At 34.5% G+C, this 12704-nt stretch overlaps 1 long non-coding RNA gene across 1 annotated transcript; it reads right to left on the bottom strand.

Annotated features, from left to right (window-relative positions):
- Positions 1–376: 376 nt before the first annotated feature.
- Positions 377–11939, bottom strand: LOC141333144 (uncharacterized). Its single transcript, XR_012355386.1, has 3 exons — positions 11764–11939; positions 3562–3579; positions 377–439 (listed from the first exon to the last, which is right to left on the bottom strand). It is a non-coding gene; the product is annotated as an uncharacterized lncRNA (long non-coding RNA).
- Between the last annotated feature and the right edge of the window lie 765 nt (positions 11940–12704).

Genomic DNA, 12704 nt, shown 5'->3' with positions numbered 1-12704 from the left:
CTTCTTTTCATATACTGTACCTTCACATCAAACTTCTCGATACACAGATGTGCATTTGCACAAAAAAAAATCCTGCCATCCATAAACTATAATAAGCATTAGTACTGACACAGGTGAGTAGGTGTGGAGCATTCATTTGTGTATGTCAGTGTGAACCCTTCTAAGTGTGTGTGTACTGTAGTTTGTACGCTTGTAGTTTGTGTGTTGATTTACCTGAACTGTTGTGATAATTTGGTGGAAATCACAGTGGAACAAACACAAACACTCTCACACACGTGAGGTAAGAGTGCCGTGGGTGAAACTGAGAAGCGAAAGAAACCAAAGGAAAGGGAATAGAGGAGCAGTGAGGGGGGTAAACACATGGTTGAACACCTACCTTTCGGGGTAATCACAACCGAATTCTCAGATGGGCCGTCACCAGAGTCTGGGGCAACATTCTCTGAGTATATGACAGACATAGCGGAGGAATGCAAGTGCCTCTTTCAAAGCATGAAGCGTCAGCAACACATACAGACATACATACATGCATATGCTGAAGGACAGGAGACAATATACTCACTCACAGACACTTATACACATTTATATACAGATACATATAAATGTTATCAGACAAACAGTAGGCCTCATTTACAAAACACAAGCAAAAGAAACTTCTGCTTGTCTTTCATAAAAGAAGTCCGCTGTCAGGACAGGGGAATATGGAGAACTCCTCAAAACATTTCTGTTTTGGAGAGTGAAAGAAAATGATCTCTGAAGCGTGAAATGGACATCATTCAACATTTAGTTGTTTTTTTTTTTTGTCAATTATTTAGGCCTATATAGAGTTTCTTTCTATCATTGGCTGTAAATAGAAGAAGTATAATACCAAATATGTCCAGACGCTACCCATGTGATTTGTCAAGCCAGAAGCTTGACAAATTTGAATCCGAAGCCAAAAATCATTCTAGAACCTTAAATGAGAAGTGTATCAGCGCACGCTTAACACAGGCCTTAAATGTCATCTGAATCAACAACCCATGATCAGCTGGACAGAATACAGGAATTCAGACCGTCTGGCTGATATCTGAAATAACAGTGATACTAATCTGGTGAGTACCTCACATTTGTGTCGCTGTTGTCCCCATGTTTGCACACCAGTGCTGCTGTGCGCTTATGGCCTTTTTAAATGTGTGTACTTTGTTGCTTAAAGCTGCAGTCTGTTACATTTTGACTCTTTGTCGCCATCTCTACTTGAAAACACGCAATGGCAGTTATTTGTGGAATTATCTTCTTTACTTGGGTTGTGCATTGGCACGGCTCCTCAGCGATGATGAATCTAAAGTTCTGAGGTGTATGTGAGGATATTCACTAAACAAATACTATGTTTTGGAAGTATGCGCAAAAAAAGAAGTTTCACCGGAAAATGACGTCTGAACAAGTAAGTAACATGTTTGCCAGTTTTGTTCTGTCCAACTGAAATAAATCATGCTACCAATGGTGATTAAATCTAACGATCGCAAAGTTTCGCAAATAATTATTATTGTTATCCAGTTCATTAGCTCATATAGGAAAATAATGAGAAGAATAACGTAGTAAATGGTAAAACTGTTTGCACTATAAAACTGTGTGTCATAATTAAGATAATACATTAAAATAATATGGTAAGACACACCAGTTTGCAATATCAAGCAGCAAAAGAAGCTGTTTTGTACAGCTAAAAATAGCTGGACGCGGGTGAGACAGGAAGCATTTTTAACAAAAAAAGTTACAGAATGCAGCTTTAAAGCAGAAGTTGTTTCATACAGAACATGTCAATATCAGTACTTCCAGCTTCAGACACACTTATACACTCACAGAACTCAATCAAACGGTGGGTAATTTGTATCAGTTCAGTTTATGTCTATCTTTTGTCGCAAATTAAGCGGTCAAATATATATTTTTTGTATTATAGTGGTTAAACTGTACTTTAATTTCACTGTTGCGAGTGGCAGCATAAAATCACCAATTTAACAGCTTGTATCCACTTGCAGTCACTCGTTTTCAATACCAGTCAGAATAGAGGGTTTTTACAAGGCGTCATCAATCGGCCATATTGGCGGCACTGAATGTAAACAATGCCACTGAACCGAACAAAACCTGCATATTTTGCAGATTATTGCTGCTGAAAGTGGTCAATTATTGTCATGTTTTGGGCTGTACTAATCTGTCGGACCGAGGAAATATGTGGAGTACTATAAAACTGCCAAACTGTTTTAAATAAACTAGAAGAACCCTGCTGAAAAAAAAACAGCTAAAACTGGGCTGGTTGGCTGGTGTTAGCTGGTTTAAGTTGGATGTAGTTGGTTTTAGCTGAAAGTGGCCAAAACCCCTCTAAAACCAGCCTGCTGACCAGCTATGACCAGCTAAAACCAGCCAACCAGCCTGGTTTTAGCTGGTCATAGCTGGAAGGCAGGCTGGTTTTAGAAGGGTTTTGGCCACTTTTCCAGCCTGGCCAGGCTGGTCTTAGCAGGTCAGGCTGGGAGACCAGCTAAAACCAGCCACTTCCAGCTTAAACCAGCTAAGACCAGCCAACCAGCTGGTATTTTTTCAGCAGATAAACTACCCATGATCTGAAATTTCGTGAGAGGACGAAATATTTCTCCATGCAGATTTCGCAACGAGTTCAAGTTGTTTCCCTGCTGAAAAAAACAGCATATGCTGGTTAGGTATGTTTTGGTGCTGGGATGCTGGTTTTAGCTGGTTTATGCTGGTCCTTTGCTGGTTTATGCTGGTCCCTTGCTGGTTTTTGCTGGTCCTTGACCAGTAACATTACCAGCATACACCAGCAAAGGACCAGCATTAACCAGCAACATGACCAGCATAAACCAGCAAAAACCAGCAAGGGACCAGCATAAACCAGCAAAGGACCAGCATATACCAGCTAAAACCAGCATCCCAGCACCAAAACATACCTAACCAGCATATGCTGGTTTTTTCAGCAGGGTTACTGAGTTTACCATGTCGAACAACAGAAAACTGCTTGGCTTGACCATTACCTCTGTTTAAACTGTGCTTCATACATCGCTAGATTATTTACAGTATTTACAGTTCCATTTTTCATACCGCTAGCTGCCACTCGTTTCATAATTAAAATACATTTAGAGCAGCTAATTGGCGCCATCTTGTGACTCAAAACGCCTGGACTAGTAAAAATACGACTAGAATACTAATTTATAATATGGTAAGAATGTTTTTTTAGACACTAGAACCCCATTTAAGATAAATACATCGAGCCTAGATGAGAGTGAGAATTTCGAAATGTACCCTGTATACATACAGTGGATTGCAGCTGTTTGTTTAATATTTTGTAATGAAAATCTGATTATTTTAAATTTCTTAGCTGCAAGCTTTAAGATAATGCCACAATTACAGTAGGCAATATTAATCTGGACTGTAAATAAATACTACATATATTTTTTGTCAGACCTGATTTAACGAATTTTTTTTCCTTTAACATTGTCCATTCACTCATTTAAAAAAAAACTGATTCAGGATGAGGCAAAAAAAAAAAAAAAAAGGCTATCCAAGGAAATCACCACTCACCTTCCGGTTGGCCATCATCTGTCAGGAAAAAAAGAAAAACGGCTCCATGAAGTTTCCTTTATTTTGAGTAATGAGGCTTTAAAATAGTCTTAAATATTAGTTGTCCCCCCATAACAACAAAAGTGCTTGTGCTGCCTTTCTTAAGAATAAATGCCACTTGGTTTCATATTTTGTTATGTAATACTTGTTACTTTTTGAGCAACTGTATAGTTTGTATACAGAACTATGAGTGGAGCTGTGTCTGTTTTAAAGCATTTAGTATTGTTTTTTTGTTTGTTTGTTTGTTTTTTAACTAGGTGTCAGTGTACAGCATTGTGTTAGTTGCGGTGCACATGTCTAGACATATAGCAAACAGTTTAAAGAGGCACATGTTGACATAGCGTTACAGTAAACCCAGCAGAGCATGATGAAAGTGCTCTTACAGACCCTAGTAATGTGATTAGATGAGTTAAACAAAAGCCTAACAAGATCAATGAGCGCATACATTCCTCTGTATGACAGGTCTAAAATAAACCAGCTGTTGTATTTATAGATTTACATTGCATGGACACATGATGTTCACCTGACTCTTTTTAGAGCAGACCAAGCTTCAAATGATCTTATATCATCTTTGATTTTACCTACAAAGCCTTGATGCTAAATGTATACCTACAAACAAAAGAGCATGATGCCATGTGATGGGAAACCTGAACAGAAAGTATTATAGGAATGCAAAATTAGACATCTTTAACATCTCAGTGGTTTCTGCTAGAGAGCAATAACATCAAATGGAACTATTTGAGTCACCTGCTTCTTAGATTTACACCATTCAAAGCATTTTTTAAAAGAAATGTTTACTGTTATTTACCAAAGGATGCATTAAATTGATCAAATGACAGTAAAGATTTACTTTCTACTCATTAAAGAATCCTGTAAAAATGATTTCACCCCAAAAATATTAAGCAGCAGCAATTAAAGACATGTTTTTTTTTTATCAGCAATGATTTCTGAAGGATCATGTGACACTGAAGGCTGCTGAAAATTCAATATGTATTAAATTAGAAAGCACTTATCATAAATTGTAATAAAATTTCACAATATTACTGTTTTTACTGTATTTTTGATCAAATAAATGCAGATTTTGTTTAAAAGACATCTTAACTATGTTTTAAACTGCTCATAAATCGACTATAATATAGCTCACACATTTCTCATCACATATTTCAGAGATCAAATGACTGTATTTTTGTCTGTATACCTGATTTGTTTCTATTTATTTCTTTATACCTCCTAGGGAGGTTTAGGAGAAACAGATGAGACCATGATGAACTTGGACCATTACTGAGAACTCCATTGGGTCTCCTGAACTCTTAAAGAGCAACCTTCGAGCAACAGACCTTCCTCTCCACTAAACGTGACGTAAATGTCAGGAGCTTTGTCTCGGCAACCCGCTCCTGCTGCTTTGGCACGGGCTGCTGTGAATTCTGTGAGGATGCCAGCCTAGGCCGATCATGGCACAAAAGGATCTGTGTGAAGCGTTTAGAGCGCGACCACTTCATTCCTGCCCCCTGCTGTCAGGAGCGCATGTGAGGAGGGCCAATGCGAACACCTGTGTGCTTCTCCTTGTTTAGCCTCTTGATATTTTTGACATCTCTCAGCTTTCAGCTCCCTCGTTATGTTTGCTCTCTCTCGGTCCGTCTCTCCTTCACTGGGTGTTTTCTATAGTTCATTGTCACTCAGTATAGCCTGTGTTTGCATGCTCTGTAGCTTCATTATGTATTATATTGCGTTATTTCCTTGGCCATCATCATATGGAGTATAAAAGTTCTCAAAAGTCTTTCCAAAATGCATAATATTTTATAATATAAAATCAAATTTGACCGTGGACCATAGGATAGGAAAGTATTTGGCCGAGATAAAACTATTTGAAAATCTGGAATCTGAGGGTGCAAAAAAACAAAAACAAATCTAAATATTGAGAAGTTCTTAGCAATGCATATTACTAATCAAAAATTAAGTTTTGATATATTTATGGTAGGAAATTTACAAAATATCTTCATGGAACATGATCTTTACTTATATCCTAATGATTTTTGGCATAAAAGAAAAAATCGATCATTTTGACCCATACAAGCTATTGCTACAAATATACCTTTGCTACTTAAGAAAAAATTAAAAAATAAACATTTAGATGCTCCCCTCGTCTAATAGTAGGAATTAGATCACTAAAAATGATAATACTAGTAATAATAATAATAATAATAATCATGATTATTGTAATGATTTTCCCACTAAACACTAAATAAATCTAACAAATATTAATTATTATTAAAAATTAATATGTTTTTGCAGGGTAATTAGTCTTTTAAGACATCAAATTAACAATTAATTAATTTTAAAAGAATTAATAATGTTTTTTTAATATTTTTAATAATATTTTTTGTTTTGTGCATGCCGTTAGAAAATTACTATATAAATAATAATAAATATTAATTATTGAGATTCTTTGGCATGTAAATGTCTTTTAAGACACCTAATATTGTTTTATCCTTTTTTGGTCTTGTCAGTGTTGTGAGAAAAAGCACTATATAAATATAACTAATAATAATAATAAATAATAATAAAACTCTTTTTTGCATGTGGATTAGCTTTATATCTATAATAAATATACACAGTACATACATATATATTATGTACACAAAAACTTTTATTTTGGATGCCATTAATCGCGATTAATCGTTGCCCAGCACTAACTAATAATAATTATTTTTATAAATCAAGATGGTTTTTGAACGTTAATTAGTCTTTTGAGACAACAAATGTTACAAAAATGAATAATATTTTTTTTTCTAAAAAAAAAAATTGTCTTGCTAATATCAAAAAAAAAAATTGTCTTGCTAATATCATAGGAAGAGCAGTATATAAATGATAATAAATATAATTTAAATTATTAAGATGTTTTTGATTGTAAATTTGTCTTTTAAGACATCTAATATTATTTTATCCTTTTTTTGTCTTGTGAGTGTTGTGAGAAAAGCACTATATAAATGTAACTAATAATAATAATCAAGCTCTTTTTTTGCATGTGAATTAGCCTTTTGGAATCACAATTTTTTTATCTCTCTTTTTTTTAATCTTGTACATGTTGTAAAAAAATAAATTTAAAATTAAGATATTTTCGCATTTTAATTAGTCTTCTGAGACACCTAATCTTATTTTATCTCTCTCTTTTTTTGTCTTCTGCATGATACCACCCCACAGATCACGTTTTTTGGACCCCTCAGCTCAGATTTGGCGATGACGTGGTTCCTTCCAACCATTAAAGAGCCATTTATGTCACCGTCGAGCTAGCTGGGGTGGCATTCTGCCCGTTTCGAGATCCCCCTGGCTCATCCAGCAATAACGACAATTCTGAAAGGTATTGTTTTACCCTCGCAGTGCACCACAACAGTATGCAGGTATGTTCAGCTGTCCCTACTGCTGCCGTGAGGACAGACAGGCTCATGTTGACCCCACACAAAAACGGTTGCTATTAACCAGCCCTCCAGCTTAATATAAATAGATTTCAAACCTCATTTATTAAAAAACATTTTCAGTTAGATGCTCATTTTTTATTTTCACGAGTCCAGCACAGACTGAAAAGATTCATAAAGATTCATAAACAAGTGCATGAGGGCATGAATAGAGCTTTTAGTTTGATCTTTTTAAATTGTAAAACTGTAAAGTACTATTGTACGTGGAAGACGTGCTAACTTTTCTGGCGCAGAGAAGGACAGGCATCAGAGAGCAGATGACAGCTTGAATGTGTTGTTTCTCTTTGGTGTTGATTTACGAGTGGATCTGACATGCAGGAACTTCTTTGACTGAGAAAAAGTGAGAGTGAAATAAACAGTCCAAAATTAACACTCACAGTAAAAGTTGCCAGTTGGCTGGTAGCTGTATAGGAACCGCAGTATAATACGTGATAGTTAAAGTAATAGACATGTGCAATTAAAATAAATAACATATATGTGACCCTGGACCACAAAACCAGTCTTAAGTCGCTGGGGTATATTTGTAGCAATAGCCAAAAATACATAGTATGGGTCAAAATTATGGATTTTTCTTTTATGTCAAAAATCATTAGGAAATTAAGTAAAGATCATGTTACATTAAGATTTTTTGTAAAATTCCTACTGTAAACCTATCAAAATGTAATTTTTGATTAGTAATATGCATTGTTAAGAACTTAATTTGGACAACTTTAAAGGTGATTTTCTCAGGATTTTGATTTTTTTGCATCCTCAGATTCCAGATTTTCAAATAGATGTATCTCGGACAAATATTGTCCTATCCTAACAAACCATACATCAATAGAAAGCTTATTTATTGAGCTTTCATATGATGTATATATCTCAGTTTTGTAAAATTTAACCTTATGACTGGTTTTGTGGTCCAGGGTCACATATATGTTTTATATATTTATTGAAGCGTTGTTATTACATCTAGCTCTGTTCTATAATAAAACAATGCATGAATTGCAATCATTTATTTAAAGTGGTGTGTGAATGGATCTAAATTTGCTTCATTCACACTCCATTAGCTAGTGTAAATTAAATTTGGGGTCCTGGATAAACGCCACCCCTTGTAGCATGGGGTTCTTTTGACCTTATCTGTCAAAGGCCAGCTAATTATCATGTTTCGGCTCCAGAGATAAACTTCCCCAGATTTAATATACCGAAGTCTGTGTGTTTCCTTCCATTGTTACTATTTGTGATGTTGGCCTATGTGGATATAGGTCATAACCTCCATCCTTTGATATTATTTATCGCAGAGATCAAAGTTCAAACAAACAAGAGCTCAGGATTCTCAGCATGATAGAGGCATAAAGTCACTGGATGAAAGATAGAAGTCGCAGAGAGAAGAGAAGAGAGAGAGTGCGAGCAATGGGGATTAAAAGTCTGCTCATTCTGAACTATTCCAGGGGTCTGGAATCCAGTTCCCCGGGGGTCCAGCCCTATTCATCCACTCATCCAGCCTTTTAAAGCCTGGAGTCGACGGTCCACGGCAACCCCAACCAGCCCCCCATCAGCTGTTCCCCCAAATTTATGAGAACAATCTTTTTTTTTTTCTAACAGACATGGTCACAATGTCTAATACTCTCTCTCTCGCTCTCTCAAGGTTATTTATGGAAGGCATCTACTGTATATGGAATCCATTGTAATTAAATATTACAGTTGGCATATCATCTCAAACTGTGCTTTCCTCACAGAAACCAATTAGAAGCTTCATTGTTTGTTACTTAAAGGACAGTTGCACTGCAAAATCATTTTCTTAATCGCAATTTTTGTCTTGTTTTCTGATTGAAAAAATATTAACTTCTTGACTCTCACCCCCATTTTTGAACATAGACATGAAAGTTGAAGAAATCAGTGGAAAACAGTGGTACAATATCTATTAAGGAGTCTTAGACCTTTCCTACAATATATAGTAATATGCTGAAGATGTCCTTCTAGTGGGTCGGTGACAGTTTTAAGGGGTTACAAAATAAATAAATAAATAATAAAAAAAAATTACATTTACTAGAGAAGCAAAATGCTAAGATACAGTTTGTTTTTCTCTCACCCCATTGGCAAATTGTTATTATTTTCTTGTTTTAAACATCAATTTTGCTGAATTTTATTAGATTTAGGCTTAAAACATGTCAAATAAAAAGTGGAAAATACACTAAATTATAAATATATTATCTGATGGTAAAAAAAAAATAAGGTAAGGTTTTACAGAATACATTTTTTATTTTTTTTCTCTCACATCTCACTGGCAAATAGTTATTATTTTCCTTTTTTAAACATTTTTCTTTTTATTAAACTTAAATCTTAGTCAATTTGATTAGATTTAGACTTACAACATGTCAAATAAAAAGAGGAAAATAAATTAAATAATAAATATATTATCTGATGGTAAAAAAAATTTCAGAGAATACATTTTTAATAAATTATTTTCCTCATTTTTCCTCATTTTTCTTCTTTAAATATTAATCTTGGTGAATTGTATTGCATTTAGGCTTAAAACATGTCGAATAAAACAAGGAAATACATTAAATTATAAAAAAATATTGTCTGATAGTAAAACTGGTAAAGTTGTTTTCAGGGAATACATTTTTAATAAATATTTTTTCTCTCACCCCATTTGCAAATTGTTATTATTTTCTTGTTTTAAACATTTTTTTCTTGTTTCAAACATCAGTCTTTGGGAGTTTTATTACATTTAGGCTTAAAACATGTCAAATAAAAACAGGAAAATGCGTTAAATGAAATATATATTGTCTGATGGTTTTAAAAAAATAGTAAGCTAAGGTTGTTTTCAGAGAATACATTTTTAATAAATTATTTTTCTCTTACCCCATTGGCAAATTATTATTTTCTTGTTTTGAACATTTTTTCTTGTTTTAAACATCAGTCTTGGTGAATTTGATTAGATTTAGGCTTAAAACATGTCAAATAAAAACAGAAAAATACATTAAATTAAAGATATATGGTCTGATGGTAAAAAATATAGTTGATAAAATGATAAGGTAAGTTTTTTTTCAGAAAATACATTTTTAATATATTATTTTTCTCTCACCTCATTAGCAAATTGTTATCATTTTCTTGTCATAAACATCAACCTTGGTGAGTTTTATTATATTTAGGCTTAAAACATGTCAAATAAAAAGGAAAATACATTAAATTAAAGATATATTGTCTGAAAACGAATCTTAGGTAAATTTATTTTGTTAAAAAAGTGTATTTCACCCAGAAATGAACATTCTGTAACATAAAAGAAGATATTTGGAGGATTTTTTTTTTTTAAATTATTATTTACCAATAAGCACCAAAACTGTTTTGATACCAGTTTTCTTCAAAAAATGGTCTTGTGTTCCACAGAATAAAGAAGTCATATGGGTTTGCAACAACATTACAGTGACTAAATGATGACAGAATTACTATTTTTAGGTGAGCTAACTCTTTAAGGATGACAAAATACTAATTAAGAAAATGATTTTATGTACATTTTCTTAATAGACAGATGGTTTCAGTCACCATAGCATATCATTTCATCCATTAAATCCTACAAAAATCACCACGATCAACCGAATGCCATTTGCAAACGGACGCATCTGCAAAACCATATACCAAAATGGATCGCACCACCTGCCTGTTTATGACCATGTTTATGAGCATCATCAAAATAGCTTCCACAAACATCAATCTCCCAAATCCCCCACATTCTGCTTCATAATCCCCATTGTCCAAAGGTGGACGGATCCAATCCATCTGGATAAGTTTAGAGGCCAATATTAAATTATGAGTCATCCTCAGACCAAAAATAAAATGTAAATGTCACTGGCGTTTGTCACGAATGATGAAATCTCATAAGACCTGTTGTGCTCATGCATACGAGAGATCGGCTTTCTTATATTCCATGTAATAAAAATAATAATCATTCAGTGTAAGTCAAAGAGCACACACAATGCCTCATCCTCATACTTCTCCGCCCATCCATCCATTAGGCAGTGGAAGCTGATCTCTATATCATCACCCCTGAAATATTCGTCCATTTGAAGTCGTAGCATCCCCACCGGGCCACCAGCATTGCATCATCCATCAGAAATGCCACTGGCACCACAGTAAAGCTGGGCTCTACGACTTGAAACCCTGAGCCGGGTAAGTCAGCACCATTCCTTAGCCAGAATCCTGTATAGCTCAGCTGACTCTGCACTGCTAATCACCTTGGCTATGCACCATCCATCATAGCAACGGTCATAACAATAGTTGCTTTTTATAAAGTTGCTTGGATCACCTCATCATTGAGCACAATGTGAATTCCAAAGATCACCTGAGCTTTTTATGTCTGCTTGAGTCATTTTGTCATTCTCATGACAAAAGGGATGATGCAGAGTTCTTTACTTGCTTCTGCTTCTAACAAGCACCTTCAATTAACATATGTTTTGTAGTATGTACGTTTTTAGGTGTTTTGTGGATGTTAGTTCAAGCCTATTCAGTTTCAAAACTGAGATTAGAATTAAAAAGGTGAAGCAAACCAACAACACAGAACTGCTAATTTGTTACTATGTTTGTTAGTAATGCTGAGGTGGTATCACTAATAAATTTGTTCATTTCTCCACCTTTCGCTTCTTGATCAACAGTTTCCCCCATCAGACTATAAATCTGTGGCACAACGATGGACAGAATTCGTTCTCACCTTTCTTTGTGGGCTCAGGCATGTTGAGCCGTTCTCCGTTGGACCGGGTACCAGTCGAAGGGGTTCAGAGGTGAGTCTGGGCTGCTCAGTGTGTGTGGCAAGGGGTGTCCTTTAGCCAAGGGGTGTTCTGATGGAGGAAAGCTGCACCAGAGAGTTTGGAAGACAGTGAGGATGAGGGCAACACAGGAACGTGAAGGAGAAAGGAACAGATCTGGGGGTGATGAACAAATGGGGTTTATATAGCGGTCATTCTGGCCACTCCTCTCTATGTTTGATAATAGAGCCCAAAAAACATCCCTAACACCTCCCTCCCCTTCGCTCCTAAAGTCCTGGGGATTAGATGTGGCTCGCTGTGCTCTGTCTCCTCACCAGCTGGAGTCAGACAGCGAGAGGGGCTTTGGATAACGTTGCATTGCAGAAAAACGAGAGAAGGTATTTCTGTTGACAAGGTGGCATTGCTTTGAATATATCACAAAGACTTCTGCAAGTTATTTTTATACAGAATACTTGACCATATATATATATATATATATATATATATATATATATATATATATATATATGATATATGATATATATGATATGATATATATTATATGTGTATATCACACACACACACACACACACACACACACACACACACACATATATATATATATATATATATATATATACATATATATATATTGTATATATATAATTTGTAAAATGCTTATCTTTCATATTTTATAAAAATCTAGTAAAATAATAATAAAATAAATGAATAAAATATATTAAAATATAATACAATATAAATAAAATATACAAAAATGTCAATAAAAAATCTGGAAAATGCTAAAATTGTATATATTATAATTTATAAAAAATAATAACAAAATAAATATTACTTAATAATAATACAATTTATTAACAAAAATATGCATAGAAATGTGTATAATTTA

This window comes from Garra rufa, chromosome 4 (genome assembly GCF_049309525.1).
Source record: "Garra rufa chromosome 4, GarRuf1.0, whole genome shotgun sequence".
Taxonomy (NCBI): Eukaryota; Metazoa; Chordata; class Actinopteri; order Cypriniformes; family Cyprinidae; genus Garra; species Garra rufa.
The sequence above is the reverse complement of the archived record's forward strand: the minus strand, read 5'-3'. Positions and strand labels throughout refer to the sequence as shown.